The 26,936-nt window shown below is 39.2% G+C and overlaps 1 protein-coding gene across 1 annotated transcript in view; it reads left to right on the top strand.

Annotated features, from left to right (window-relative positions):
• SLC25A21 (solute carrier family 25 member 21) overlaps positions 1 to 26,936 on the top strand; it is a 534,134-nt gene that overhangs the window by 392,819 nt on the left and 114,379 nt on the right. The window lies entirely within an intron of this gene.

The following is a 26,936-nucleotide window of genomic DNA, read 5'->3' as shown; positions in this document are numbered from 1 at the left end:
AGCAGGAGCCACACTCTTCATTGCCGTGCGCGGGCCTCTCACTATCGCCATGACTCTGGTTTTGAATGTCTAAAAGTTTCCTCTTTTTTAATAAACCAAAAGGTTGTTCAACGGTTATAGCACAGCCGTCTAAACACACAAGCAGAACTGTCTCCTCTGAATCACACCTTGATGTGTATGATCTAATTTCTTATCAGTCCTCTGAGAACTCCCTGCTTCCTGTTCCAAAAGAGCCACAGTTATTCCTGGCCGCACTGAACTCTTCTCCCTTTTATTCCACTCCCACTACCTCTTCCCCGTTTCCAGCTAAATTTTTACTCAGCTGGATTGTAATTCAACACTAAAACTCAGTTCGACTCTCTTTCAATGAAGTGAATATGGCATAAGTGATGAGATGTCACCTTTGAGATTAGCATATAAAAAAACTGGCGTCCATCATGGTAGCCCTTTCTTATTCTTCCTGCTCTCTTGGTTTCTTGCTTTTCTATTGCCTTGAGGTCACTGCCCTATGGAGGAACCCATGTGTCAAGGAATTAAAGGTATCTCTGGCCAATAGCCAGTGAGGAACTGAGGCCCTCAGTTCAACAACAACCTGGAAGGAACTGAGTCCTACCAAGAACATGAGTGAGCTTGGAAATGAATCTTTCACCAGTGAAGTCTTCAGATAAAACCTCCAGCCCAGCTGACAGTGTGTCTGCAACCCCTTAAGAGACCTTGAGTCAGAGGCACATGTTCCTGACCCACAGAAAGTGTGTGATAATAAATTTTACCACGAAGTTCTGGAGAAGTTTGTTACACAGAAAAAGTTAACACAATACACAAAAGCAAATCCAAAACACTTGATATGATTTTTATTTGGGGCCCTCCTTTCAGACTTTATCTTATCTAGTGTCATCACATGCATCTTATCTTCAAGCCCTGTGGACCAATTATAACTGCTGAAACAATTTTCTGTGTTTTGCTCACGCACATTTATCAGCCAGAATGGCATTTCGCCTTTTGTCCAGCTATGGATATTCTGGTCATCCATAAATGCCCAGCTCATATGCTACTTTCTCTTTGATTCTTTTTCTCATCATCCAAAATGGAAACAGTTTTCTCCATCTGTTCTCTTATGGCACTTTTTTTCTACTGTAACATTTCCCTTCAGAGTCAGAGAAACCTGGATTCGAATCCTATATATAAGTTTTGGGACCTCAGGCAGATTACAATCTCATTATACTCCTATTTCTTTATTTGTAACATGGAGATAGTAATATCTACTTTACTATGTTGCCAGCACTAAGTATAGGTATATAAATATGCACACAATCATTGTTAGCTAGTTCCATTATTAGTTCCTTATATTATAGCTAATTATTTGTAACTATTCACAATTATTTAAATGTGTGGAACTCTGATGAAATCATCTTTGGAGCTTCTAAAATATACCACACAGTTCTTTGTATATAATCATCATCCAGCTTATGTTTGCTGAATTTAATTGAATGATTGCTATTTTCTTATACTCTGCTGGCCACATTAATATAGAAAATAAATATGGTCAAATCAAAGCAAATACCAAGAAAAATTTATGGCTCTGGTAATATCATTAAGACCAAGATTCTAAAGATTATAATTTGTATAATTATAATTCTAAAGATTATAATCTATCCCAGAGTAACCTCTTTTAACAGCCTCGGGAAGACAGTAGAATATTTTTAATGGCCATGTGGTGGCTGAAGGTAGGGGGTTGGATTTTGGCATGTGGATTTTAGATTCAGGGGACTCAGCATTCACAAGTGTTTCTGGGTGGTATTGGGGGATTTATTTAGGGAAATTGGAAGGGCTGATGACCCAAGTCAGGAACAAACAATTTACTCCCATCGCTTAGAATGTGTTCCGTCTTCACCACTGAACTTATGACACTGCCTGACTGGGGTTTAATAAGCCCAGGAAGCTAAAACAGTACAAATAAAAACCAAATACTCCAGTCAATAAAAAGATGAATTAAAATGAAAGCAAAAGAGTGTTTAAAACAGAATGAGAGGCAAATCAAGTGTTAGAATTTTAAAAGACAATATTAACAGACTTTCGGTTCCAACAACCATAGTAGCTTGTATCAGAGCAGCTCTCCTGCTGAAAACAATTATAAACATTGGACAAAATATACAAACTACTTTTTTAAGGCAATAGAGAGCCACCAAACCAGGCAGAACTTGTGAGGGGCTACAAGACCTGAGGGAAAGAAGCCCATCTCAGTGAGCTCTACATTCACTCTGGCTTTTTCTGTAAAGGCTTTGCTAAGTCTTACAGGAAAGGTTGGGGGAGGAAGATGAGATCAAGTCCTAGTTGAGGAGAGAGATGAGTTGGAGGCTGGCGTTCAGGGCTGGCAAACGGCTGAGACCTAAGAAGCAAAAATCGCAGAGAAGAGGGAAACTGCAGAGGAGTGAACCCAAAGATCTATAAGCAATTTCCCCTTGAGGCATTTGCCAACTCCTAAGCTTCATGGGAGCAGGAAGGAACTCCAAGAAATCCAGCAATAACAAACCAACAACAGACTAACAAAAAAAGAAAACCCAAAAACAACAACAAAAAAAAACCCCAGAAGTTGAGAAGCTTAGAGATGAGCAGAGATTTCAGCAGCCCCGTGATGCTGGGGAGACAAGGTTTGGCGTTCAAGGCCCAACCAGGTGGAAGAGTTCTGGTAAACACTCTGAGTTTGCAGTTGAGACCCAGAATGTCCACTCCTCAGATAAGGGCTATGCCTTAGAAGTAAAGCACAAACTCATTGTCCCTATAAAGCCTAAATCCAGCCGTCAGCAAGGTGAAGGTGATCTACTGGACTCCATCTGTTTACTAAGAGAAAATTATTCCTCTTTGGGGGGAGATAGCACCATCCAGAGACTCTTTGATTTTTTTTTTATGCACAATGTCCTGTATTCAATTTAAAAATTACAGGATCTTAGGGGAAAAAAGACCAAATAACCACAATAAGTGACTCAAATTTTGGAATTATCAGACAGGAATTTTAAAATTTAATCTAATTTTTACTGTGGTAAAATATACATAACATAAAACTTGCCATGCACAACCTGCCAAGACTGAATCAGGAGGAAATAGAAAATATGAACAGACAAATCACAAACACTGAAATCGAAACTGTGATTACAAATCTTCCAACAAACAAAAGCCCAGGACCAGATGGCTTCACAGGCAAACTCTACCAAACATTTAGAGAAGAGCTAACATCTATCCTTCTCAAACTCTTCCAAAATATAGCAGAGGGAGGAACACTCCCAAACTCACTCTACGAGGCCACCATCAACCTGATACCAAAACCAGACAAGGATGTCACAAAGAAAGAAAACTACAGGCCAATATCACTGATGAACATAGATGCAAAAATCCTCAACAAAATACTAGCAAACAGAATCCAACAGCACATTGAAAGGATCATACACCATGATCAAGTGGGGTTTATTCCAGGAATGCAAGGATTCTTCAATATACGCAAATCAATCAACGTGATACACCATACTAACAAATTGAAGGAGAAAAACCATATGATCATCTCAATAGATGCAGAGAAAGCTTTCGACAAAATTTGACACTGATTTATGATAAAAACCCTGCAGAAAGTAGGCATAGAGGGAACTTTCCTCAACATAATAAAGGCCATATATGACAAACCCACAGCCAACATCGTCCTCAATGGTGAAAAACTGAAAGCATTTCCACTAAGATCAGGAACAAGACAAGGTTGCCCACTCTCACCACTCTTATTCAACATAGTTTTGGAAATTTTAGCCACAGCAATCAGAGAAGAAAAGGAAATAAAAGGAATCCAAATCGGAAAAGAAGAAGTAAAGCTGTCACTGTTTGCAGATGACGTGATACTATACGTAGAGAATCCTAAAGATGCTACCAGAAAACTACTAGAGCTAATCAATGAATTTGGTAAAGTAGCAGGATACAAAATTAATGCACAGAAATCTCTGGCATTCCTATATACTAATGATGAAAAATCTGAAAGTGAAATCAAGAAAACACTCCCATTTACCATTGCAACAAAAACAATAAAATACCTAGGAATAAACCTACCTAAGGAGACAAAAGACCTGTATGCAGATAATTATAAGACACTGATGAAAGAAATTAAAGATGATACAAATAGATGGAGAGATATACCATGTTCTTGGATGGGAAGAATCAACATTGTGAAAATGACTCTACTACCCAAAGCAATCTACAGATTCAATGCAATCCCTATCAAACTACCACTGGCATTTTTCACAGAACTAGAACAAAAAAATTCACAATTTGTATGGAAACACAAAAGACCCCAAATAGCCAAAACAATCTTGAGAATGAAAAACAGAGCTGGAGGAATCAGGCTCCCTGACTTCAGACTATATTACAAAGCTACAGTAATCAAGACAGTATGGTACTGGCACAAAAACAGAAAGATAGATCAGTGGAACAGGATAGAAATCCCAGAGATAAACCCATGCACATATGGTCACCTTATCTTTGATAAAGGAGGCAGGAATGTACAGTGGAGAAAGGATAGCCTCTTCAATAAGTGGTGCTCGGAAAACTGGACAGGTACATGTAAAAGTATGAGATTAGATCACTCCCTAACACCATACACAAAAATAAGCTCAAAATGGATTAAAGACCTAAATGTAAGGCCAGACACTATCAAACTCTTAGAGGAAAACATAGGCAGAACACTCTATGACATAAATCACAGCAATATCCTTTTTGACCCATCTCCTAGAGAAATGGAAATAAAACCAAAAATAAATGGGACCTAATGAAACTTCAAAGCTTTTGCACAACAAAGGAAACCATAAACAAGACCAAAAGACATCCCTCAGAATGGGAGAAAATATTTGCAAATGAAGCAACTGACAAAGGATTAATCTCCAAAATTTATAAGCAGCTCATGCAGCTCAATAACAAAGAAACAAACAACCCAATCCAAAAATGGGCAGAAGACCTAAATAGACATTTCTCTAAGAAAGATATACAGACTGCCAACAAACACGTGAAAGAATGCTCAACATCATTAATCATTAGAGAAATACAAAGCAAAACTACAATGAGATATCATCTCACACCAGTCAGAATGGCCATCATCAAAAAATCTAGAAACGATAAATGCTGGAGAGGGTGTGGAGAAAAGGGAACACTCTTGCACTGCTGGTGGGAATGTGAATTGGTTACAGCCACTATGGAGAACAGTATGGAGGTTCCTTAAAAAACTACAAATAGAACTACCATATGACCCAGCAATCCCACTACTGGGCATATACCCTGAGAAAACCATAATTCAAAAAGAGTCATGTACCAAAATGTTCATTGCAGCTCTATTTACAGTAGCCTGGAGATGGAAACAACCTAAATGTCCATCATCAGATGAATGGATAAAGAAGATGTGGCACATATGTACAATGAAATATTACTCAGCCATAAAAAGAAACGAAATTGAGCTATTTTTAATGAGGTGGATGGACCTAGAGTCTGTCATACAGAGTGAAGTAAGTCAGAAAGAGAAAGACAAATACCGTGTGCTAACACATGTATATGGAATTTAAGAAAAAAAAATGTCATGAAGAACCTAGGGGTAAGACAGGAATAAAGACACAGACCTACTAGAGAATGGATTTGAGGATATGGGGAGGGGGAAGGGTAACCTGTGACAAAGCGAGAGAGTGACATGGACATATATACACTACCAAACATAAAATAGATAGCTAGTGGGAAGCAGCCGCATAGCACAGGGAGGTCAGCTCTGTGCTTTGTGACCACCTAGTGGGGTGGGATAGGGAGGGTGGGAGGGAGGGAGACGCAAGAGGGAAGAGATATGGGAACATATGTATAACTGATTCACTTTGTTATAAAGCAGAAACTAACACACCATTGTAAAGCAATTATACTCCAATAAAGAAGAAAAAAATTGCCGTTTTAACCATGTTTAAGTATACAGTTCAGTGGCATTAAGTGCATTCACATTGGTGTTGAAACCATTGCCACTATCCATCTCTAGAATGTTTTCATCTTCCCAAATTGAACTCTGTAACCATTAAACAATAACTCTTCCTTTTTCCCTCCCCCCAGGCCCTGGCAAGCACCATTCTATTCTCTGTGTCTATGAATGTGACTACTCTAGGTATTTCATATAAGTGGAATCATACATTTGATTCATATCACATTTGTCTTTTGTGTGATTGGCTTATTTCACTTAGCATGAAGTCTTTAAGATTCGACCATAGGAGCATGTGTCAGAATTTCCTTCCTTTCTATGTCTGAATAATATCCCATTGTATGTACAGATCCCATTTTGTTTATCCATTCATATGTCAGTGGACACTGGGTTGTTTTCACCTTTTGACTATTGTCAAAGATTTGAAGAAATATTTGTATACCCATGTTCATAGCAACATCCTTGCTTTCAATTGTTTTGGGTATATATGCAGAAGTGAAATTGCTGGATCATATGGTAGTTCTATGTTTAATAGAGACTTTTAAAGATGTAATAAATATGTTCAGAAAAGTAAAAGAAAAGATGGAGAATTTCACCAGAGATTTGAAATCTGTTTTTAAAAAAAGACAAATGGAAATCTTGAAAAATATTGTAACAGAAAATAAGAATTCAATAGGTGGGTTTTCAACCCATATGTTATATTGTCAGCATGTAACTTGTTAACTGTTTTATAAGTTCTTAAATATTAGGGACTGTGTTTTATCCTACCAGTGTGCAGTGGTAGGTACTCATTATTACAATTACTTGATTGAATAAGTACAGGAGTAAAAATAATGATAATAATGATTATTATACATATATTTTTGATGAGGGAAATCACAAAATTTTTTAAAAACTCATTTTAAGCAACCAAAAAAAAAAAAAATTTACCAGAGGCCAGTCACTTTGCTAAGTGACTAACTTAGCATGTACTAACTCGGTTAGTTCTCACAACCTATAGGGGGGAACTATCACTCTTCCCATTTTATCGATGAGTCAACCAAGGCTCAAAAGTTTGTGTAACTTGTCTAATGTTTCATAGGTTGAAGAAATTTGAACCCACATGATCTGGATCCAGATCTTTACATCTACATTATTTAAAAAGAATTTTTTTTGAAGAAACATAGATTGTTCTGCTTTGGCTGAGTAGTTAGGTGCAAATTTTAGAAAATAAACGGAAAATTGAGACACCAAATTGCATAGTGACATCTGCTAGGGTACTAAACTCTTTTTGTAATATGACCTTTACATTTTTTTCAGATGTTCCTTCTGGACAACAGGGCACTACTTAATGTATTTTGGCATGGGCTCTGTTATGCATGTTTGACATATAAGAAACACCACGATAATGAACAGAATGTCCCTTCTTTCTCCTGAAACTCCAAATTGCTCAGGGCCATAAGATACAAACTGGGGGTTTAAAGTTGACACTCTCAATTTCCTCCTTTCATGTTTGTGGATCCCATTTGCAGGATGCTGACATTTTACCTTTTCTACATCCCTGTCTTCACTCCTCTCTCTACCCCATCATCTGTCTTAAATGTTTAATCTGTTTGCTGTACCACCTCAGAGCATGTTGGCTTTTGATGGCAGATGTCTTCTCCAATGATGGGACATTCCTTGGGGAAATCCATTTTCTTTCAGCCTTGGCAGGGAAGATAGTACACTTAGTACACAGAACAAAGGGAGTATTCATCAGGACCTTAAGATTCCCGATATATTTGCCTTCAGCTCTCTTTTCTTCAAACTCTTTGTTCATCCGGGTTACAGTTCTAAGTGTCCTGCATCCTGTTTGGATCTCTTCTTTTGGACTCTCCAATATAACAGATCTTTTCTTTATCTCTCTCCCTTTCTTTTTTCCTTTTTTCCTCCCTTTCTTTCTTCCTCTCTTCCCTCATTCCTTCCTTCCTTCCTTCCTTCCTTCCTTTCTTTCTTTCTTTCTTTCTTTCTTGTAAAAAGAACTACTCATTTCAGACAGAATTAAAGTAAATAAAATTTTTAAAACAACTCTTTTTTGTGATACTAGACAATCGTATTGTTAAGTATCCCTTATTCCTCTCTGGTGTGAGGGCCAATTCCCTAAAGTTTACAAAGCTTTTATATATAGGCAATGAACATTATGCAAGCTAAGAATAGATATCTACATCTTTTCTATATTTATGCTGTTTCTTTGCCGGCTTAGAGGAACACTTGTAACCCACCAAGCAAATAGTATTTAGTGGCTGCCCATGTATACACAGCCCTCTGTTAGGCAGCACACAGAGTATGTAAAAGAGACACAGCTTTGGCCTTCTAAAAGCTTAATTCTGCAATGCAGTGACTGTAATGAGCAAAAATTCTTATTTCAGTCACATGACTATTAACCTTTGTGATAAAAGTTTTCTGAAAGCAACACGTAGAGATTTGACCAGTTGGAAAATAGATTAGCATTTTCAATACCTCCATATCTCTTAACACTCTTACAAAACCATTCTCAATCACAGGGAAAAGACACACGAAAACTGCATAGGGACTTTCCAGACAGAAGTAAACTGTCCCAATAGGAAATAAAAATCTTCAAAGTGTCCCTTTCATTGGACTTGTTTCTTTTCTTACAACAAATGGACACATCAGACATAAAATTTAATTGAGACACACTAAAGTAAGACGTGGCTTACCTGAATAGGAGAGGTCACAGCATTCCATTAAGGAGACAGCAAGGCGCTAACAACGCATTGACTACTTTATATCACAGTATATTGAACTTCTAGTCACCACCAACTATTTAGGATTTCAACAGCCTCCCGTTAAACTCTGCTGCGTGATTCTGTTTTACATTTCTCTTCCTGTGTGTTTGTTTTAATTTAAGAGCCAGTATGCATATTGACAATTCTTTGACAGCAAAGGTAAAACCACCAGGAGTGTATCTGTTTATTGAGGACTGACAGCTTTATAGCTAACATAAAAATAATCTAATGTTTATTGGGGCAAATGTTTGGACGGAGGATTAAGTGAAACTACCAAATAGAGAAAACCTTTTCATCCTATTCAGACTTTTCAAATAAGGTTTGGGATCAACTACATAAAAACTTTTTGTGTTGATTTCTTTAATGCTCTTCCCTTAATTTGTCCCACTACTCACTCCCCTCCACTTCGCTACCTCAAATGATGTTTTACGACAGGGGTTTTGAATTGAGTAAAACTTTGAAAGAGAAGATGCTACCGTTCTTAGATTCTTTGCTGTAGAATTTACATGAGCCATGCAAACTTGCTAGATAGCAGTAAAGCAAAATCTAAACCACATTGCTCATAATATAAACTGTCTTTTCCTACTGTTTCCTATAGCTTATAGTAAGAGTTCCTACATTTTTTTGTTTTTGTTTTTCGGGTTTTTTTTTTTTTTGTTTTTTTTTTTTTTGCGGTATGCGGGCCTGTCCCTGTTGTGGCCTCTCCCGTTGCGGAGCACAGGCTCCAGACGCGCAGGCTCAGCGGCCATGGCTCACGGGCCCAGCCGCTCCGCGGCATGCGGGATCCTCCCGGACCAGGGCACGAACTCGTGTCCCCTGCATCGGCAGGCGGACTCCCAACCACTGCGCCACCAGGGAAGCCCCTTTTTTGGGTTTTTTGTGTGTGTGTGTGGTACGCGGGCCTCTCACTGTTGTGGTCTCTCCCGTTGCGGAGCACAGGCTCCGGATGTGCAGGCTCAGCGGCCATGGCTCACGGGCCCAGCCGCCAGCCGCTTCGCAGCATGTGGGATCTTCCCGGACTGGGGCTCGAACCCGCGTCCCCTGCATTGGCAGGCGAACTCTCAACCACTGCGCCACCAGGGAAGCCCTGCTTTTGTTATTTTTAATACTTGTAGGTGGGGAAGGGAAACAGAAATAGCTTTTAAACTGTTTCAAAACTGGTTTTAAACTGTTAAGGAGTTGTTTTCAGTTTTGCCTTTAGCCGAATGTCAGCAGCATTAGATTGTTATCTTTATTTTAAATGAGCTTTTTGAAATGTTTTAAAAATAAATTATTCTTTCTGTTAGTGGAAATATTACCCATTTGGAAATAATTTATTTAATTTAAAGTAGTTCATCAAGCTATTATTAGATTAACAATGCTTGGCTTTAGTTTTTTTAAATTTGATGTTAATTATAATTACCATTAATATCTCTTTTCCTAACATCTTTCCTTCGAAAATTAAGAAGAATTTTATACTCATCTAACTCCCCTAGCAGTGTTCAGGTCGGCTCTTACTACTCCTCTCTTCACTGTGCTCCCTGACCCTTACCCTCTCCTGATCCCATTTTACGTTGAGGAAAATAAAAGGGAGAGAAAAATTAGGCAGCTTGTTAAAGGTCGTTTGCTAAGGAGTGGCTGCAGAGCTAGAAATGGAAACCAGGTTTACTAGCCGAGTCCAGAGCCCCAGGGTAATTAAAGTGCTTCAGCTTTTTCCCTTTGAAAAATCTACTTATCTCCTGACAAGGCCGATATGTGAACATTCAAATAGCTCAGTTTTCAACTTTATCACCGGAACTAAACGTCCCCACAGATATGGGTAGGTTTGGGGGCAAATGTGTATCATACATGGGAATAGACCAAAGAGATTCTGGGAATGTCAGAATCTTCCAGCAGTTGAGACGTAGTTTTTTCAAGGAATCTTATACCAAGTATGCATCTAAAGCTAATTAGCACATCACCTCTAGGCAGTATGAGGTGTTCAAGGGTCAGGATCGTATGGAACTATCTTGATGTCCCTGGGACCGGAATCAGAGATGGAGTTCAACCAATGTTTGTTTAACTCAACAAAACCATATTAAATTTTTAGGTCTGTTTAAAGATAGATTTGGCCCTTTTTTAAAAACAAAAGAAAATAACCTACTATTTTTTAAAATTTACTAAGTGGGGGACTTCCCTGGTGGCACAGTGGTTAAGAATCTGCCTGCCAATGCAGGGGACACAGGTTCGATCCCTGGTCCGGGAAGTTCCCAGATGCTGTGGAACAGCTAAGCCCATGAGCCACAACTTCTGAGCCCGTGAGCCACAACTACTGAAGCCCACATGCCTAGGGCCCATGCTCCGCAGCAAGAGAAGACACCACAGTAAGAAGCCTGCCCACTGCAACAAAGTGTACCCCCGTTCACCGCAAGTAGAGAAAAGCCCACGTGCAGCAACGAACACCCAGTGCAGCCAGAAATAAAATAAATTAAAAACAAAAGGGGAAAAAAAATCTTTAAAAAAAATAAATAAAAATAAAATTTACTAAGTGGAACACATAATTTATTCCTCAATAGGTTTAATTTATTCTTAATTCCTTTCTGCCTCATCTCCATGGTGGTGATGATTGCCTACATTTTAAAGCATTATAATGTCTTGTCATGTAGAAATTGTAAGTTGCTAGTTATGGTGTCTATGGAATTTTCATTTCATTTCCAGAGCATCAACATAAGGCTTAGGAGCCTGTGGGCCCTTCTTTTGATTTACACTGTGCAACATTTCACTTTCTTAATAAATGAGGGAGGGCATCTCCTCCCTTGATCAGACACACTGTTGTCCTTTGTCACATTTCCCATGACTCTGATGCACTGGAACAACTCCTTGGCGTTTAGCTTGTGCTTGATCTGAGGAGGTTATGTACATGCTATGTTGCATGTATTGAATTCTGTTCCTCTTCCCCACGCCCTCCGGATCAGTCTGCATGAACTGCCTGTTACTTTTCAGGCTCTGCTTATGGTACCGCCATGGTTCTCTAACCCATTCTGTGAGTTTGGTTCCTCCGCTGGGTTGGTGACAGGAATCTTAGCTTGGCAAACAGTCAGCTACTACGTGTCGTCCCAAGAAGGACTGATGGGCTTCATTAGGGCATGTGAGTCACACTGCACAGATGCTTCACACACCCACACTCAGTCTTATATCCACACTAGCCCCAGTTTTAGAAATAACTTCTTCCTCAGTCTTGGGCTTCTATGATTAGAAACCTAGAGGTTACTATAACCACTTGCAAATCCATTCTTCTTTTAAAACCCAAACCAAAAACCTCTAGCAACATGCTACGTCTAAGTGATTTGCGTTTTATTTTACACTTTCTTGAAGATATCTGGACCCTTGTTAGAATCTTCCAGGCAAACGGAATTGTGGTGCCAGGTGTGCTATACTCTCACCTCAAGAAGCTGGACTTCAGAAATCAACCTAAGGAACCATGGAGCACAACAAAATCCTGCTCTGAACAAAGTTGCGCTCAGAATGGATCAGTTTGCCTGTAACAAATTGACCAAACTGACCACTTTATTTATGATCCTTAGGACTTAATAACAAAGTTAAAATCATTTCCAAGCTGTATATCACTCAGCAGCATTTTTAAATCATGTTCTAGTTTTGTTTTTTTAAAAAGCAGTTTCCCCAAAACCCCCGTAACAAAAAGGGCAATTTAAATAGATTATTTTGTTATTGTATCTTTAAGGTTATTATAATAAGTTATAGTCATATAGGGTGACCTGGGAATTCCCTCTTTTCCCTTTGATTCACAAAGTTGTAATAAGTAAAGTCTTCACCATAATGGTCTAGTGGCCTCCAATAATATAAGCATGGTATATGGTAAAAACAAATATAGTGAATGCATAGATTCATGCTGCAAGTAAAACTTAGATTATTTGAAATTTATGAGATTTTTATATTGTTGATTTTTGAGTCAATTTTATGCACTGAGCTACTGACATAAACATACCTTTAGTTTTTAGTACTTGGTCAAGACTCTTATTTTACTAGTATGTTTATAATACATCATCCATAAACAGGTCTACAGTTAGATTTTTGATTCATTCCATAATCATATTTTCTAACCCTGTTTCAGTCTGAAGCAAGCATATTAGATACTGGCGTTGTGTGTCTGTTAAAAGAGTCATTGCAATTTATTATTTTATTAAAGGTGAGGGTTAATTGTTTTCTTCTTTAGAGGACATAAAACCATTCTTGTGGAGAAATTAAACATCACTAACTAGGAAACACTTCTTACTCTGTCCTACACCGCTGTTAACACTCCATGCACCTGCCCCTGGTTGTACGTGATCATTACCGCGTGGTATTTTATCTCCACTAGCCTTAGCTGAAGACCTTTATTTTTACGCATTTGCCTCGATGCTTGATGCTTGCTGATTGACACCTTCATCTCTATTAACTATTTATTTGCCTTTGAGGTTATATCATATTCACTTCCCAAGTCTGTATGTTTTTCATAGCCCAATAAGATAAATGTGTTTCATGAACTTCTTTGATTTGCTTCTTCTTGCCAAGTTTTTTCTACTTCTTTACTGAACTTCACAATGAGTATTTTACTCTGGTTCTCTTGAAGGTGTGTGTGAGTTGATGAAGTCCCATTGTATAAATAAAACCAAGCCAAAACTTGCCACTCACAAGATAAAGCCAGAAGAGAATAAAGGCCACATGTCAATACAGAGAAAGAGACTGACTGCGGCTCTTTTCCCCTGCTTGATGTTTATACTTATTTCTATGGAAACTGCACGTGGCCTTTTGAGGGTTGAATTTGACCCTGGGGTACATGAGTAACTCTGAAAACAATTGGTCCCTGAACTTTGGGTTTGTCCCATACGTACGCTTGTCCTTCTCCTTAACTCCTATAGCATGATGTGGATGAGACCATCAAGGTATTCATGCTGGGGGATTTTAGTGTGTGTCTTTCGGGGCAGAGGAGGCAGCAGAGGGTAAAGCAATGTGGGAAGAGGCTTCTTCTCCTTCAGGATGACTGAGAGGTACAGAATAATGTATTAGCTTCCTTGTTGCTTAGAAGTAAGAACCCGAGGTTCCCCACTTGTTCGATTTATTCAAATTTTCCAATTAGTAACTTTGCCAGAATCAAAAACAATTTGCCTACCTACCTCTTCTATCCTCATTCCCACCTCCCACCCTACCTCTATTTTCTCTCAGTAAATAGCTGTTAGGAGGTTTTAAATTATGAGGAACTTCTCTTTTTGCATTCCCCACACAGTGTAGAGAGGCAATCAGACCACAGTATCTTTGCCTATACATTACCTATTTGCATCCACATCTTGTGTACATGCAGGTATGTTTAAAGACGATATTTTTATTTTACTCAGATTTGAAAAAAAACGCAAAAGTCAAGCCAGTTATAAGACCCCATTTCAGAGGGTAAGAGCACTACAGGAAGACAAGGATTAGCAAATAAAAACATGAAAGAGGAGTTTTAGGAAGAGAGAACCAGAGAGGCCTGCCTTTAGGATGTGGGGTGTAAGATGGAGTAGGCTCTCTGATAGGGGTAAAAATATTTCTCCTTCAGAGAAGTCCTGGCTGTGTTGGGCAACTGGGCACTATTTCAGCATGTACAATACCAAAAATCGATCCTACACATTGTTTTTAATTTTTTAATCAGAGAAGAAATATTACGTTGAAAAGAATGGAAGTAGTAAATATGTTTATGCTGATGGACTAAACCTTAGAGTCTTAAATACCAAAATTCACAATAGAGCAAATGTGCAAATTAAGCTTTTGCTACATAAAAGTATCTACTTAATGTGTCCAGTTCTAGAGTTTCTCAGGGGATCATCAGCTGGATGGTGTTCTTTACTTGCCCTGCAGTTGCCTAAACTTTGGACATTTCACAGTTTATTAGCAACTCAAACACAGACCAATTTTTCTATTTATGTAATACTTGGGCCCCTAGTTGGATGGGGGAGGGGGATATTCCAGCTCTTGACTGTGGGTTTTCAATTACCCATGTGGCCTGCCTCCCATTAACAAGAATAATTGGAAACTGGATGTACAGAATACAGATACACAACCATAGAAAAATTCTGCTAGAAATATGAATTTTATAAGCCTCTGTTAAAGTTTTTTCAAAAAGATCATGTTTTTGTGGAGATTTAATATATATGAGACCTCTGATACACGCTCTTTCTCTCTCACACATATTTTTCTCTCCTAAAATGTAAAATATTACCCTATTCTCTGCTTCTTTAGGGCTAGCGTGATACGCATCACATAAGCCACTGGCATAATTTTTAGTTCTAGTAACACAGTTTTGTGGTGGAAGAGTTGATGGTCCAACTATACCTCAGAATACAAAAAAAGAGTACTTATCTAGTTACACTAAATTTTTTTCATACTATCATTAAAACAGAAAGTATGCAATCTCTTTTTAAAACTTTTCATTGAAGTATAGTGTAATACAGCAAGTATATGTAAGTGTCTGGTTTCAGTGAATTCTCACAAGCTAGATACCCACGTATCCAGCGTTCAGATCAAAAAACAGAATATTTTCAGCTCCCAGAAGCCTCCTGGGTGTCTCCCTCTGTTCATTGTTGCACCCCACCCCCAAAAGGTAAGGACCATCCCGATGTTGACTCTTTTCAATTTTAAAATATCACATCGTTTTTTCACCAGGTTTATTGGCTGATTTTTGTGGGAGAGCAAAGGGGGGGCGGTTAATCCCCTATAGCTGACTTCTTTGCATTGTGGGATTTTCCTAGCTGTTAATTATTAACTTTTCCTTAAAATAAAACTCCCATTGTGTAAGGAGAAAAACTCCATGAGCACAGTACATGTGATATAAATCACTTTTATGTCTGTGAAACAGCTGAGTTTACATTTTTATTACATTGTTTGAAAAAGTATCTTTTCATCTGGAAAGAATCAGCTTAAAATGTGATTGTCAACACAACTAAACCAGTTTCTGCTTAAAATGGCTGCTCGTGGAGCTAACTATAATTAAGCCAGGTTTTTCTCCATAGACATTAGTTGCTAAAACCTAGAGGTTTTCACTGAGATTTGTCAAAGAAATTTCTAGACTTTAAAAGGCAGATAAAGTGCTTTTGTTTAGAGGGAGGAAGTAATAATTAATGAATAAGAATATTATTGTAAAGGGCAGAACGTTTCCCTGTGAAAGGTGATTTAGTGGTGTAGTTTTAAGTTAAATTCAAAATAACACATGCATTTATAAAATGTTGCCTCACAGGAATACTTCAATTTGAAAAAAGATGCGTACTTATTAATTAGCAACTTCTAGCATAATTTTCTCTTTAAAATTTTTTAGATATAAGTAATTCTGAGAGGATCCTTTTAGAAATATACTATAGTTTAATTACATTAACCATTCTACTATAAGCATAAACAGTAGTTTTGAAGCCTGTAGTCATTTGCTTATTTTCACTAACTTCTTGCTATTTATTTTGAAATTTTCAAAAAGCCAGGACAAATCTTTTGGTGGTATTTTTTTTTTTTTTTTGCTGCATTTAATTTTGAACTCTATTATTAAATGAAAATTGATATATAGCATGTTCCTTTTATTGCTGAAATACTTTCTTTGGAAGATGTGATATAGATTTTGGTTATACACATCCCCTTGTTTCCAGTACTGTGATGCCATTATATGTGTAATTTTATAATAGCCCAACCTTCCCAAATTCCTGCTTTCAAAAGTTTATTTTTCAAAACGTAAGGCAGTCATCACCATGCAATTGTGTGTGCTCACTAACCTTTCATCTTAAACCAGAAATCCCAAATCCCATTATTTTGTGGCTTTTCTAACACAGGACTTATTTTTACACCCTCAAAAGTGTTGCAGGCTTTTTTAGAGAACAGCATTTCTCAATAATCCATAATTTTGTGATCTGTTTAAATATGAGCCGAGCAGAGACCATCTTGAATATACAATATAGGTTCATCAACAAAAGAATTTTATGAATTCGCAACACTAAATACATAGTTCATTTTTTTTAATGAGCTACGGTAGAATAAATTCAGCACTTTACTTGGCAAGAACAGATGTGGTAAAACTTCAAATGCAGGAGGAGAGATATAGACAATTTATAGATTTAAACAGAATATGGCACCAACCCTCAAAAATTAGGTTTAGAAATAATTGAAATTTTCGCACAGATCAGGAACTTTGATGATGATGATTTATTTTGGATTGGAGATTTCCTTTGAGATAGTTAATAATTATTATTCTATTTATTACCTTTGAATTATCACTGTAAATATATTTCTATCCTAAGATGCCGCCACATTTTAGAAAGAAAAATTAACCTTAACAAAAGCACTTCTAGATCCTGGGGCCAACAGATGTTAAATGCCACCCCATGAAGCTGTGGATCTCACCTTGAATGCTCCTAAACAGTACTTTGTACCTATCTTTTTCTTTTTATCAATTATTAATTTAGGTGGACTGCTTTTCTCTACTAGAAAAAATATGTATATAAACCTAACTCTAGTAAGAAGATGAATTTTTATATGAACAAGATGAACATTTTTTTCCTGCTTACACTTTAGTTTTCTATATATTTTCTTAAACATTGTATTTTTATCTGACCCTGCCTCATATGTGTTTGTGCCAAATGACAGACGCAGGGTATAGTGAGTGTTGCCTGGTTTCCTTGATGAAGATTGAAAGAATTAAATTTTTTCAGGAAGGAAAGGTGTTAGTAAAACAAAAGCGCAGCATAGGTATATCAAACTCCCAGTGGTTTTCTCAAAACAAAATGGCAGGTTCTTTCTTCACTCTAATACTCGTCCTTTCTTGCCTGAAGATACTCGCTTCCTTCTCCTCCCGCCACCATCCCCCCCCCAAAAATATAAAATACTTTAAGGAAAACAGATTGCCGGTAGCAGAAATTCAAAGGACTTCTACTCATTTCACTGAATTTAATTATTTATGAGAGATTATCTTAATAATGCAATGTCAGTATTAACTCCAAATGATTCAACTTCCTATAGAGTTTTTAAAAGTTCTCTTATAAAGTTAGTACTTTTTATTTCTGTCATAAAGTTAATGTTTGCATGTATTATACTTATCAGCTCATAAATGAAATTTATTGAAAATAACCAAAGAAGTCAAATGTTAATACATGATTGAAATGAAATACATGTACAAAAGCAACAAAGAAACATTAGGTAAATACCTTTTTCTGGGAAATCTGTATTGGTTGCAGGAGCAGTAAAATGAGTAAAATCAAATCTACAAAAATCCTATTTTCACCTGAAATTTATAAATTTGACAAGTCCATTAAACCATAAACGCTTATGGTTGGAAAATTGATCTTTTCTAAGTAAGTAAAATAACTAGAGAGAAAGCAGTGACTTACTTTTCTTGAGGGCCAAACCAGTAAGACAAGTTTAGTTCTCAGGAATATGAGGTCCTCTTAGGAAAGGAGAAGAATGATAGATGACAGCAAAGCACATACTTTCAATATTGATAGAATCCAAAGATTTCCATCAGAATTTTAAACATATGCACAGACTCATTCCTTAGTTGGTTGTGAAATTAAAGATGCAGTTAAAACACTAAATATTTTATCGTATTACAAGAGAATGTTTGGAGCCTTTTTGTTTTTCAACACGTACAGATGTGGGATGCCTGTCCTCAATTGCTGTGGTCATCCACAATTAAAGCGTGGTGCCGTGCTTGGGCTCAAGTGATCCATAAAGGGGGTGGGCTGTGGGGAGGCAGTGTCCCTGGGCCCCTGCCTCGGTGGCTCAGCCTTCCATGACCGCCACTCTTTGTTGAGAATTGTTGGCAATGGCAGCAGTTTGCAGCTTCAGATAAGAGCCGCTATTCTCAGGTAATGCCCTCGATCTGGGCCCCTGATGACAGACTGTGGAGTGCAAGTTTTTTCAGGTGTTCTGTTTGCTCAGTAATCCTTCAGTGCCAATCTCCTGCAAAGAGTGAGCGGGACCCATCAGTAATGGACATCAGCCATTAAGCTCGTAATATTTGTCATATATCAGGTTTCTGCTTTGTTACTCTCAAGTGATGAATGGATGCTGTTATGCTTTAAGAAAATAGAGCAATGTTGTAAATATGTCCAAACTTATAAAAATGGCTGCTCTATTTCTTCCATTTCTTGAGAAATAAAGGCTGAGTACCTCAGAACTGCTAGTCTTTTCCTTTCAAAGTACGGAGAGCAATGCACTTTAAGTTAGTGTTTGTAGTTACCTAGGGTCCACATCAAACAAATTACTCTCAGAGTGTCTGCACGGTGTTTCACCTTGATTTGATACAGCTACGTTTATGCGTTGTACAGCATTCTGATTAAAACAGGCATGCTTGCAAAGAACTAGTCAAAGAAACCATTTGTTCCTGCATGAAAAATCCCAAACAGGGAACTTAGGTGTTAAAAAGAGCATGAGGCCAAAGCAGTTCTCCGTCTTAGTTATTCCTCTGTTAGGCAGACATGTTTCTGCATCACAGAAAGAATAATTTTTTAAACCTTCTTGATATATTTCAAGAAGAAAAACTTTCTAGAAAATGATATTTGTATTTAATATTGTATACAACATTTCCATCTGTCTTGTTAATATATGTATACAGCTATTTGGAATGACGTGACTTCTGTTTAGTATGAAATGGGCTGTGTTTTCACTCTTTTCTAAATTAGTGTCAATTTCACCATTAATTTTTGAGATTCTTCAAGAAAGTTTGTCCTTTTTGAAAATATCCAGAAATTAAATTCTAGAACTGGCATGCTAAGTATGCTTTAAAAACCTTTGTGTTTTTATCTATCGTTTCTGTAAAGTTTTTGGAAAATGCCATTGGCAACTTTGTAAAGAAAAGGAAAGTTATTGGTGACAGTCCTGAGGTAATGCTATAATAAATGAGGACCCAGGCAGGATTAGAATCCATGACTCTCTCCCACCCCACCATGGTATTCATGTCATCTCAGGCTATTCTCAGCAGAGTGTATTTGGAGGGCTATTTCCTCGACTCTGTTTTGCTGGCCACTCTCCTCCCCACTGCTTTTGCCAACTTACGCAAAACTCCTTCGCCTTACTGAGAGAAGGTGCCTGGAGTTTTATGTGTGAATCCCTCTCATCAGGGCCACTGAGTAAATGTTAAAGAACACTGCCCCAGCCGCAGCCCTGACATCTTTCATTATCAAGACTCTCCGTGTTGATTCTGCAACCCTCGAGCAAGAAAACTTATAGAGGACAGTGGCTGCGTGTGTTTATTTTATTACCACAGGCTCATAATTGTCAGAGAGGTGAGGGGCCTCACCTCCGACAGCTGTAATTGCTGTGAGAGCCTGGGGGCCTCTCGCCCACGGCATGGCCCAGGGCGATATGCCGTACTCTTTCAAGGTTTCCCCACCCTACCCTCATTTTCATGACATTTTTTCCCTGCTTTTCTAGATGGCCCTTAAAAGGCATTTTAAAGTGCAGGGCCATCTAGTAGGATGAAGGGAGCAAAAATTGTACAGGACCTCTGTGGTCCAAGAGAATAGAATTGGAGTCATCTCAGGACTCAGAGGAAGAACTTTGCACAGACGTTGCTGGAGGGATTAAACTGCCTAAGAATTTAGGCTCTGCCTGCAGAATGGTGTCTCTGGCAATTTAGACACAAATTAGGAATCTCCTGGAATTCATTTAGTGGCAATTCTCGTGATTACTTTTCAAATGGGTCTGTTCTAATCAGCCTGTTCTGAATGGGCCTGTCCTAATTGCAGAAATACTGCAGAACGTCTCTTTTAATGAGTTATCTATAGAAAAGAAAAGCACCTCTGGGTTGCTCAGCATTTAGATTCAGGTATTCAAAACTAGGTATTTTTTACATGCCAGTAAGTATATCGATTATATTTGAAGAACAATATAGATGCTTGAAACGTGCCAAACAGCAGAGAACAGGAATAATCTTTAACGAGCGTCTACTGTGGTGCTGGGTTCTTTATACACATTACAATATGTGATCTTTGAGGTAGATTTATTGTCCCCATTTTATAGGTGGAAACCAAGGTGCCTGAGGTCCCACAGCTAATAAATAAATCCAGGCGCGTCTGATTCCAGAGCCCATGCTCTTGCCTGTACACCAGGGTGCCTCCCAAGGATCAAACCAATGGGCAGGGTCTTAAATGACTAGAAAACTCACATTTGTCCCCAAGATGAATGTTCTGTGATACCACATCTTTAGTTTCTATCAGAATTCTTCACTTATCAAAGCAAAATTTCAGTATCTGTTTCCAGCTGTTCTCAGGTCACATAATAAGCACTTAATAAAGACTTGTAAGAGTCTCCCAATTTCACTGCGGTGGGACTTTGTAATATAAACATGCATTAAAGACATGAGAGTTCAAACATCCATTTTGCACAGGTGTTACCTGTGCATGTCTGTTCTTGCATCTTCATTATTCATCTTGCAGGGTGACTACATCTGGCCCCTTAAATGTACTTTCATCAAAAGAATGCTTTAATATGCGACCTGAGCGTGCAAAGACAACCAACTTCAAATTGAACTTAAATTATGCAGGATGCTGACACACTGATCTAAAGACATTGCTTTTCATATTGTAGTTTTAAACCACATAACAATGGTAATGCTAATAATAATTTGTATCCCAGTAGCACCTTCTGGTAAGAAGCTCAAATGGCTTTATGGTTATTGTCTCAGTAAACCTCTCACCATCCCTGGGGTGGATGAGGGAAAATGTATACATCTCCACTTTCCACATGGAGAAAGTCTAGCACAGCAAAGTTACTCTCTAGATGACAGGCAGAGGGACATGTTGGACTATTAACTGCGTGTTGATGAATCCAACAGACATGTTTTTGTTTGTTTGTTTGTTTGCAAGTTGATTTGGTTTGGTTTGGTTTGGTGGTCAAATGGAATACATTTCACAGGCAAGAACAATGCAGCCCGAGATCATGTGGTTGGCTGTGCTCCATTCATGAGCACCCACCTTCATGCCAGAGAGGAATGGTCAGGTCTTAAATGACTTTCCCTGATCCATTCCTGTAAGAGGACTGACCACATATTCTTGAGTCAATTTTGCATCCCATGAGGGAACAGAAACTCATTGAGACACTGTGTTGGACCATCTTTCCCTGGCTACCACCTTTTCTGAGAGCCGCTCAGGCCAAGGAATAGTAACGATAGAGGTCACTTCCAAAACATCCAAGAGTTCATTTTAGCTTTCTGTTCCAATGTCACACCCCTTTGCTTCCGATATAAAACATCTTTTAAAAGCAAACTGCCAAACATAGATAGCATGGTAAGCGTATTCTGTATACTGGAACTCTGTTTTCTTATCTGTAAAATGGGAATGGAGATAGCCAGCTCTTAGGGTAAGATAGCAAGTGACACCTGTAAGTACTCAGTGATGTTTCCATCCCCACCTCTCTTCTGCTCTTGTGCAGGAGAGAGAAACAGAGCTGAACTCATACAGTTCAGCCCCTTATTCTGCTACTCTTGCTCTTGTCTCCAGATGTTGTCTGGCTGGCCTTAGCTTAAAGGTCTGTTTCCAAAACGAAGGGATGTGCTCCTATCTGGGGACACCTGAGGTTTAACCCAGTCTAGCTCACTCAAACCCTGAAAGAGATTATGGTTGGCCCTAAAGCTGACTGGGGAGGGTGAGGTTAGTTCTAGAAAAGACAGCTTTCTTCTTAGGGGAGGTCCCAGACCTCTCTCACATAGAACTATTGCCACCGATGAGCTAACTCTTAAGAACTCTCCAACCCAGACAATAGGAAAAACCAGGGCCAATGTTCTGGTGGCACGTGGATCGTGGATCGTCCAGACTGCCTGAAAGTAATACGTTTCTATTGGGAACTATTGACTTCCTTGCATAACAAGCCTAATTTAAAACACTATCTCTTGTGCTAATAGTTGTGGAGATCAAATCTGTCTCCTGAATTCTGTGCTGGAAAATGCCCCACAGCTTGACTTAAACATTCAAATCTGTCATTAAGAGCACATCTGTGGTGCCTGGGCTCCTCTGCTAAGGACTAGTAACTTTCATCAACAAAGTATCTGGCAACCTAAGTGATCATTTTGGGTGGTGCAGGGAGACTTTCCACCAAAAAACGGTGAAAAGAAGGTCTAAGCCCTTAAACTTTCTTTCATATTTTGAGTTTAAAAAGTTTTTTTTAATTTACTCATCCCAGGAGCACAATACAGGTTTGGGCAGTGTGCCTCACTGACGGGTGAATGCTCTCGGGGTGGGAGGTGGAGAGCAGAACCCAGGAGGTAGTTCCTGCTTTGTGTTAATTCCTCCCTCAGTCTGGGACTAGTTCTGTGCTCCCTTGAGCCTCCATTCTGATGGTAAGGCTGCACCCGCCCCTCCAGCCATGCTTTGTATGTGTCTTTATTGAATCTGGTCTTCTCTGAACAATTAGAACGCATTATTTCACAGCCATGGTGAATTGATATCCCCACCCACCTCCTGCCCCCAATTTAAGTTCATGCTCAATTTAACTTAAAATGATTGAGTACAATGGAGAATGATTTAGACACTGAGATAGTTTGCATCATCCTAGAGTCAATAAAGTTACCTAATCACTTAATTTCTACTTTTAACTGTTATCAATCACACACACACACACACACACACACACACACACACACACACACAGCTTGGCCCTGGAGAAACCAGATGAGCAGTGCTACTGCTTAAACACACTTTTGTGCCTATACAAAGGCTTGTGACAAGTGACTGTCTGCTGTGAGAGCATCTTTAGATGATGCCAAGATCAGAAACCCTCGGAGCTCTGCAAGGCCAATAGAAATGCCAGTGGGCATTATTAATGCTGCTGTTGTTGAGAATGCTTTAGGGAGCAGAATGAAAACATGACTAATGATGAGATGCCGTTGCATTAAAAGCACATTCCATACAGGACCATGTGCTAAAAAGAGATGGTTCTCTGAGATGTTTTCAATGTGGGCATTTTGATGTACATCCTGGAAACATTACCCATGTATTTATTTCACTTAATAAAATTTGGTAGAACTGACTGCAAGTTTTCTGGGAAGCCTGTTGGATCCATACATTGGTTTCTGGTTTAGACTCTAAGTTGGTAAAGGGAACAACTGTGCTGGTTTTAGTTTGGTGCACCCACGCTATCCTGGGAGGAAGATATCACCGATGGTTTTGCCCCCTGCTCCACTGGTCCTCTCATCTTCCAGTCTCTTTCCAACTCTAGATTCCTTAATCCATCCCTTGCCAAATCCTGGCTGTGCTTCTGAAATGATTCCTCTCTGCGTCTCCATTCCCACTGTTACCATTGTAGCCACTTTTGCCAGCCTTTCTGCTTCCTGTCCCCCTCGCTCTTCTCTTCTGTGTCCACTTTCTGAACATCACTAGCATCGCGTTTCCTCTGCTCGGAAATTTATACAGGCCCCTCATTGCCTTCTCTGCGCCAAGTCAGATTTGATGCTACCTTATCCTCTAACGTCCTTTGCTCTGCTCAAGCTTGCTCTAACATCTCCTCAAGTGGGTCACCTTGATGTCCTCCACATCATGCCTTTATTCATGCCTTTCCCCCTGCCTTGAATACCCTTTTCCCTCTGCTTACTCAATCCTAACCATACCTGAAAATCTAGATCAAGCCCCACCTTAACTGAGCCTTGCCAAATGACTTCTTCCCTCACTAACCTTCATACACAAAGTAGCTTTTCAGTTACATTCACCGGGGTTGAGAGCGGGAAGTGGAGTGCACACGTGCTGACTGACCAGCCTGGCGATCAATGTTCACTGAGCAGGGATTTTTTAAGCTAGGGTTCATAGACCTCAACAGGTGTGATGCTGTCAGCCAATTTTTGTGTGTACACATGTTTTTCTGGGGAGAGTCCATTGTCTTCATTTCTCAAGGAAGAATCTCAAAATAGTCCTTATAGGATGGAAAAAAAATAATGTTAGAAGCACTGCTGCTGTTAGGAGGTATGAAGGAAATGGTTGGGTGCAGCCACTGCCCTCGGTGCTGTTGGAGTCTTAATGAAAGCTAAACATAACCCCACGTGGAACAGTTGAATAGAGTTATAATTTAGTGCTTGACTGGGTGGAACTAAAGGCAGAGCTACATTTTGGAGGCTTTTGCAGTGACTCAGGAGAGAGGTCATGTGGGCCGCAGTGGATGTGGGTGCTGGGAGAGCGGAGGAGAGGGACCTGATGAAGGAACATCAGGAAGGAAGAAATTATGGGGCTTGTAGGGGGACAATTAACAGGGGTGAAGTGAGAAAAGACAAAAATGAATCAGCTTTGTGATCCCAACGGCCTCTACTGGGGCAATAAAGAGAGATATGGTGTCATTAAAGAGCAAAGAAAACTTTTGGGAGAGAGCGCTGTTAGATTGAGCTGGGAGGAAAGGAGACATTAAAAGTGGACATGTCCTCTGGGTCATGAGAAGCACAGAACAGGAAATTAAGGGAGAGATTTGGGCATTGCCCATATCGTCTTGCTCAGGTGGTTTAGGTATGCCCTAAAGCTAATTTTTTAAGGTCTTGATGAACAGACTCTTTTACTTTTCTTGTTCCTTAGCGTTGGACTCAGGGAATCCAAATCATGGCTGTACGACTGTGTGCGATCAAAAGTATGTTATTCTCTCTAAGGCTCCGTTTCTCTCTCTGAAGGGTGGGGTACCTATCTTATCAGGTGACTGTAAACATCAGATTGAACAGTATGTGTGTGTTTGTCTGCTTGAGTTGCCAAACAAAATACACAGATTGGGTGGCGGAAATTGTTACCGAGTCTAAGCTCATACTGCTCGCTGCACGACAGGCCGATAATCGAGAGACAGATTGTTGGGGCCAGGAATAGTGACTTTATTCAGAAAGCCAGCTAACCTGGAAAATGGTGGGCTCGTGCCCTAAAGAACCATCTTGCCTGAGTTAGAATTCAGGCTCCTTTTATACTAAAAGGGGAGGGCGTAAAGTCAAACACTTCCTGGTTCCCATCAGCCTCTGGAGGGGATGTGTTAATTTCTTCCTCCCTGCAGTCATTCACAGGTGGGCCTGGTCAGGATGTTTCCTGTGACCTAAACAAAGGTATTTTAGCTTAATGCTCATTACCTGGGAAGCAGGGCTCCCAGAGATGGGCCATTATGTATAATTTAAGCTTATAGGCAACATCCCTTTAGTGATTAACTTGTAATAGAATACAAAGGTTCTTCCCTATTACAAAACAACTGAAGTTAATTTTCTTGCATTTCTAGAATCTGGAAGTCCAAGATCGAGGTGCCAGTATGGTTGGTTTCTTGTGAGAGCTCTCTTCCTGGTTTGCAGATAGCTACCTTCTCTCTGTGTGCTCACATGGCCTTTCCTCTGTGCACAGGCAGACAAAGAGCTCCCTGGTCTTTCCTCCTCTTAAAAGGACACTAATCCCATCAGATTAGGTCCCACCCTTATGATTTCATTAACCTTAATTACTTACCTAAAGGCCCTGTCTTCAAATATCGTCACATTGGGGGCTAGAGCTTCAACATATGGATATGGGGGGGGCATAAACATTCAGTCCATAACAGTATGTAAAAAGCTTAGCTCAGTTCCTGGCACAAAGTGCTCAAAATATGGTACATCCCTCACTGCCCCCATTCATCCATTCAACAGTGTTTTAATGAGAGTCATCTATGTGTCTGCTACTATGTTAAATGCTGAGATAAAAATGTAAATCTGACAGTGTTCACCTCTAGATCATTCCCAGTCTAATCAGAGAAATGATATATAACTTAATGATGTGTGTTATGATAGCTGTGTCCACAGGAAAGTTGGGTGAACTATGAAGGAGTAGATTACACCTGAGCTGAGTCTTGACCAAATGGTTGAAATAGCCAGGTGAGAAGAGTGTTCTAGGCAGAGAGAAGACCACGTGCAAAGGCATGACATATGAGAATACATGGCATGTTCCGGGACAGTAAGTGATATGGTGTATCCAGAGTACAGGCTGTATGCAGAGGAAAGCAAAGCTGGGGAGGGAGGCAGGGGCAGATGATGAAATAGCTCACACTCTAATCCTGAAAGTCCTGGGGAGCCGCTGAGGGATTTAAGGCAGGAGAGTGACACATTCAGATTTATGTTCAAACCCTACTTCTTGGATTCAAATCCTGGCTCCATCACTCACTATCTGTGGGACTCACGAAAGTTACTTAATCTCTTTGTGTCTCATTTTCCCATCTGTTAAATGGAGAAAATAGATAATAATAATACCTACCTTCAGAGGGTTGCTGTGATG

Source organism: Phocoena sinus, chromosome 2 (genome assembly GCF_008692025.1).
Source record: "Phocoena sinus isolate mPhoSin1 chromosome 2, mPhoSin1.pri, whole genome shotgun sequence".
Taxonomy (NCBI): Eukaryota; Metazoa; Chordata; class Mammalia; order Artiodactyla; family Phocoenidae; genus Phocoena; species Phocoena sinus.
The sequence above is the reverse complement of the archived record's forward strand: the minus strand, read 5'-3'. Positions and strand labels throughout refer to the sequence as shown.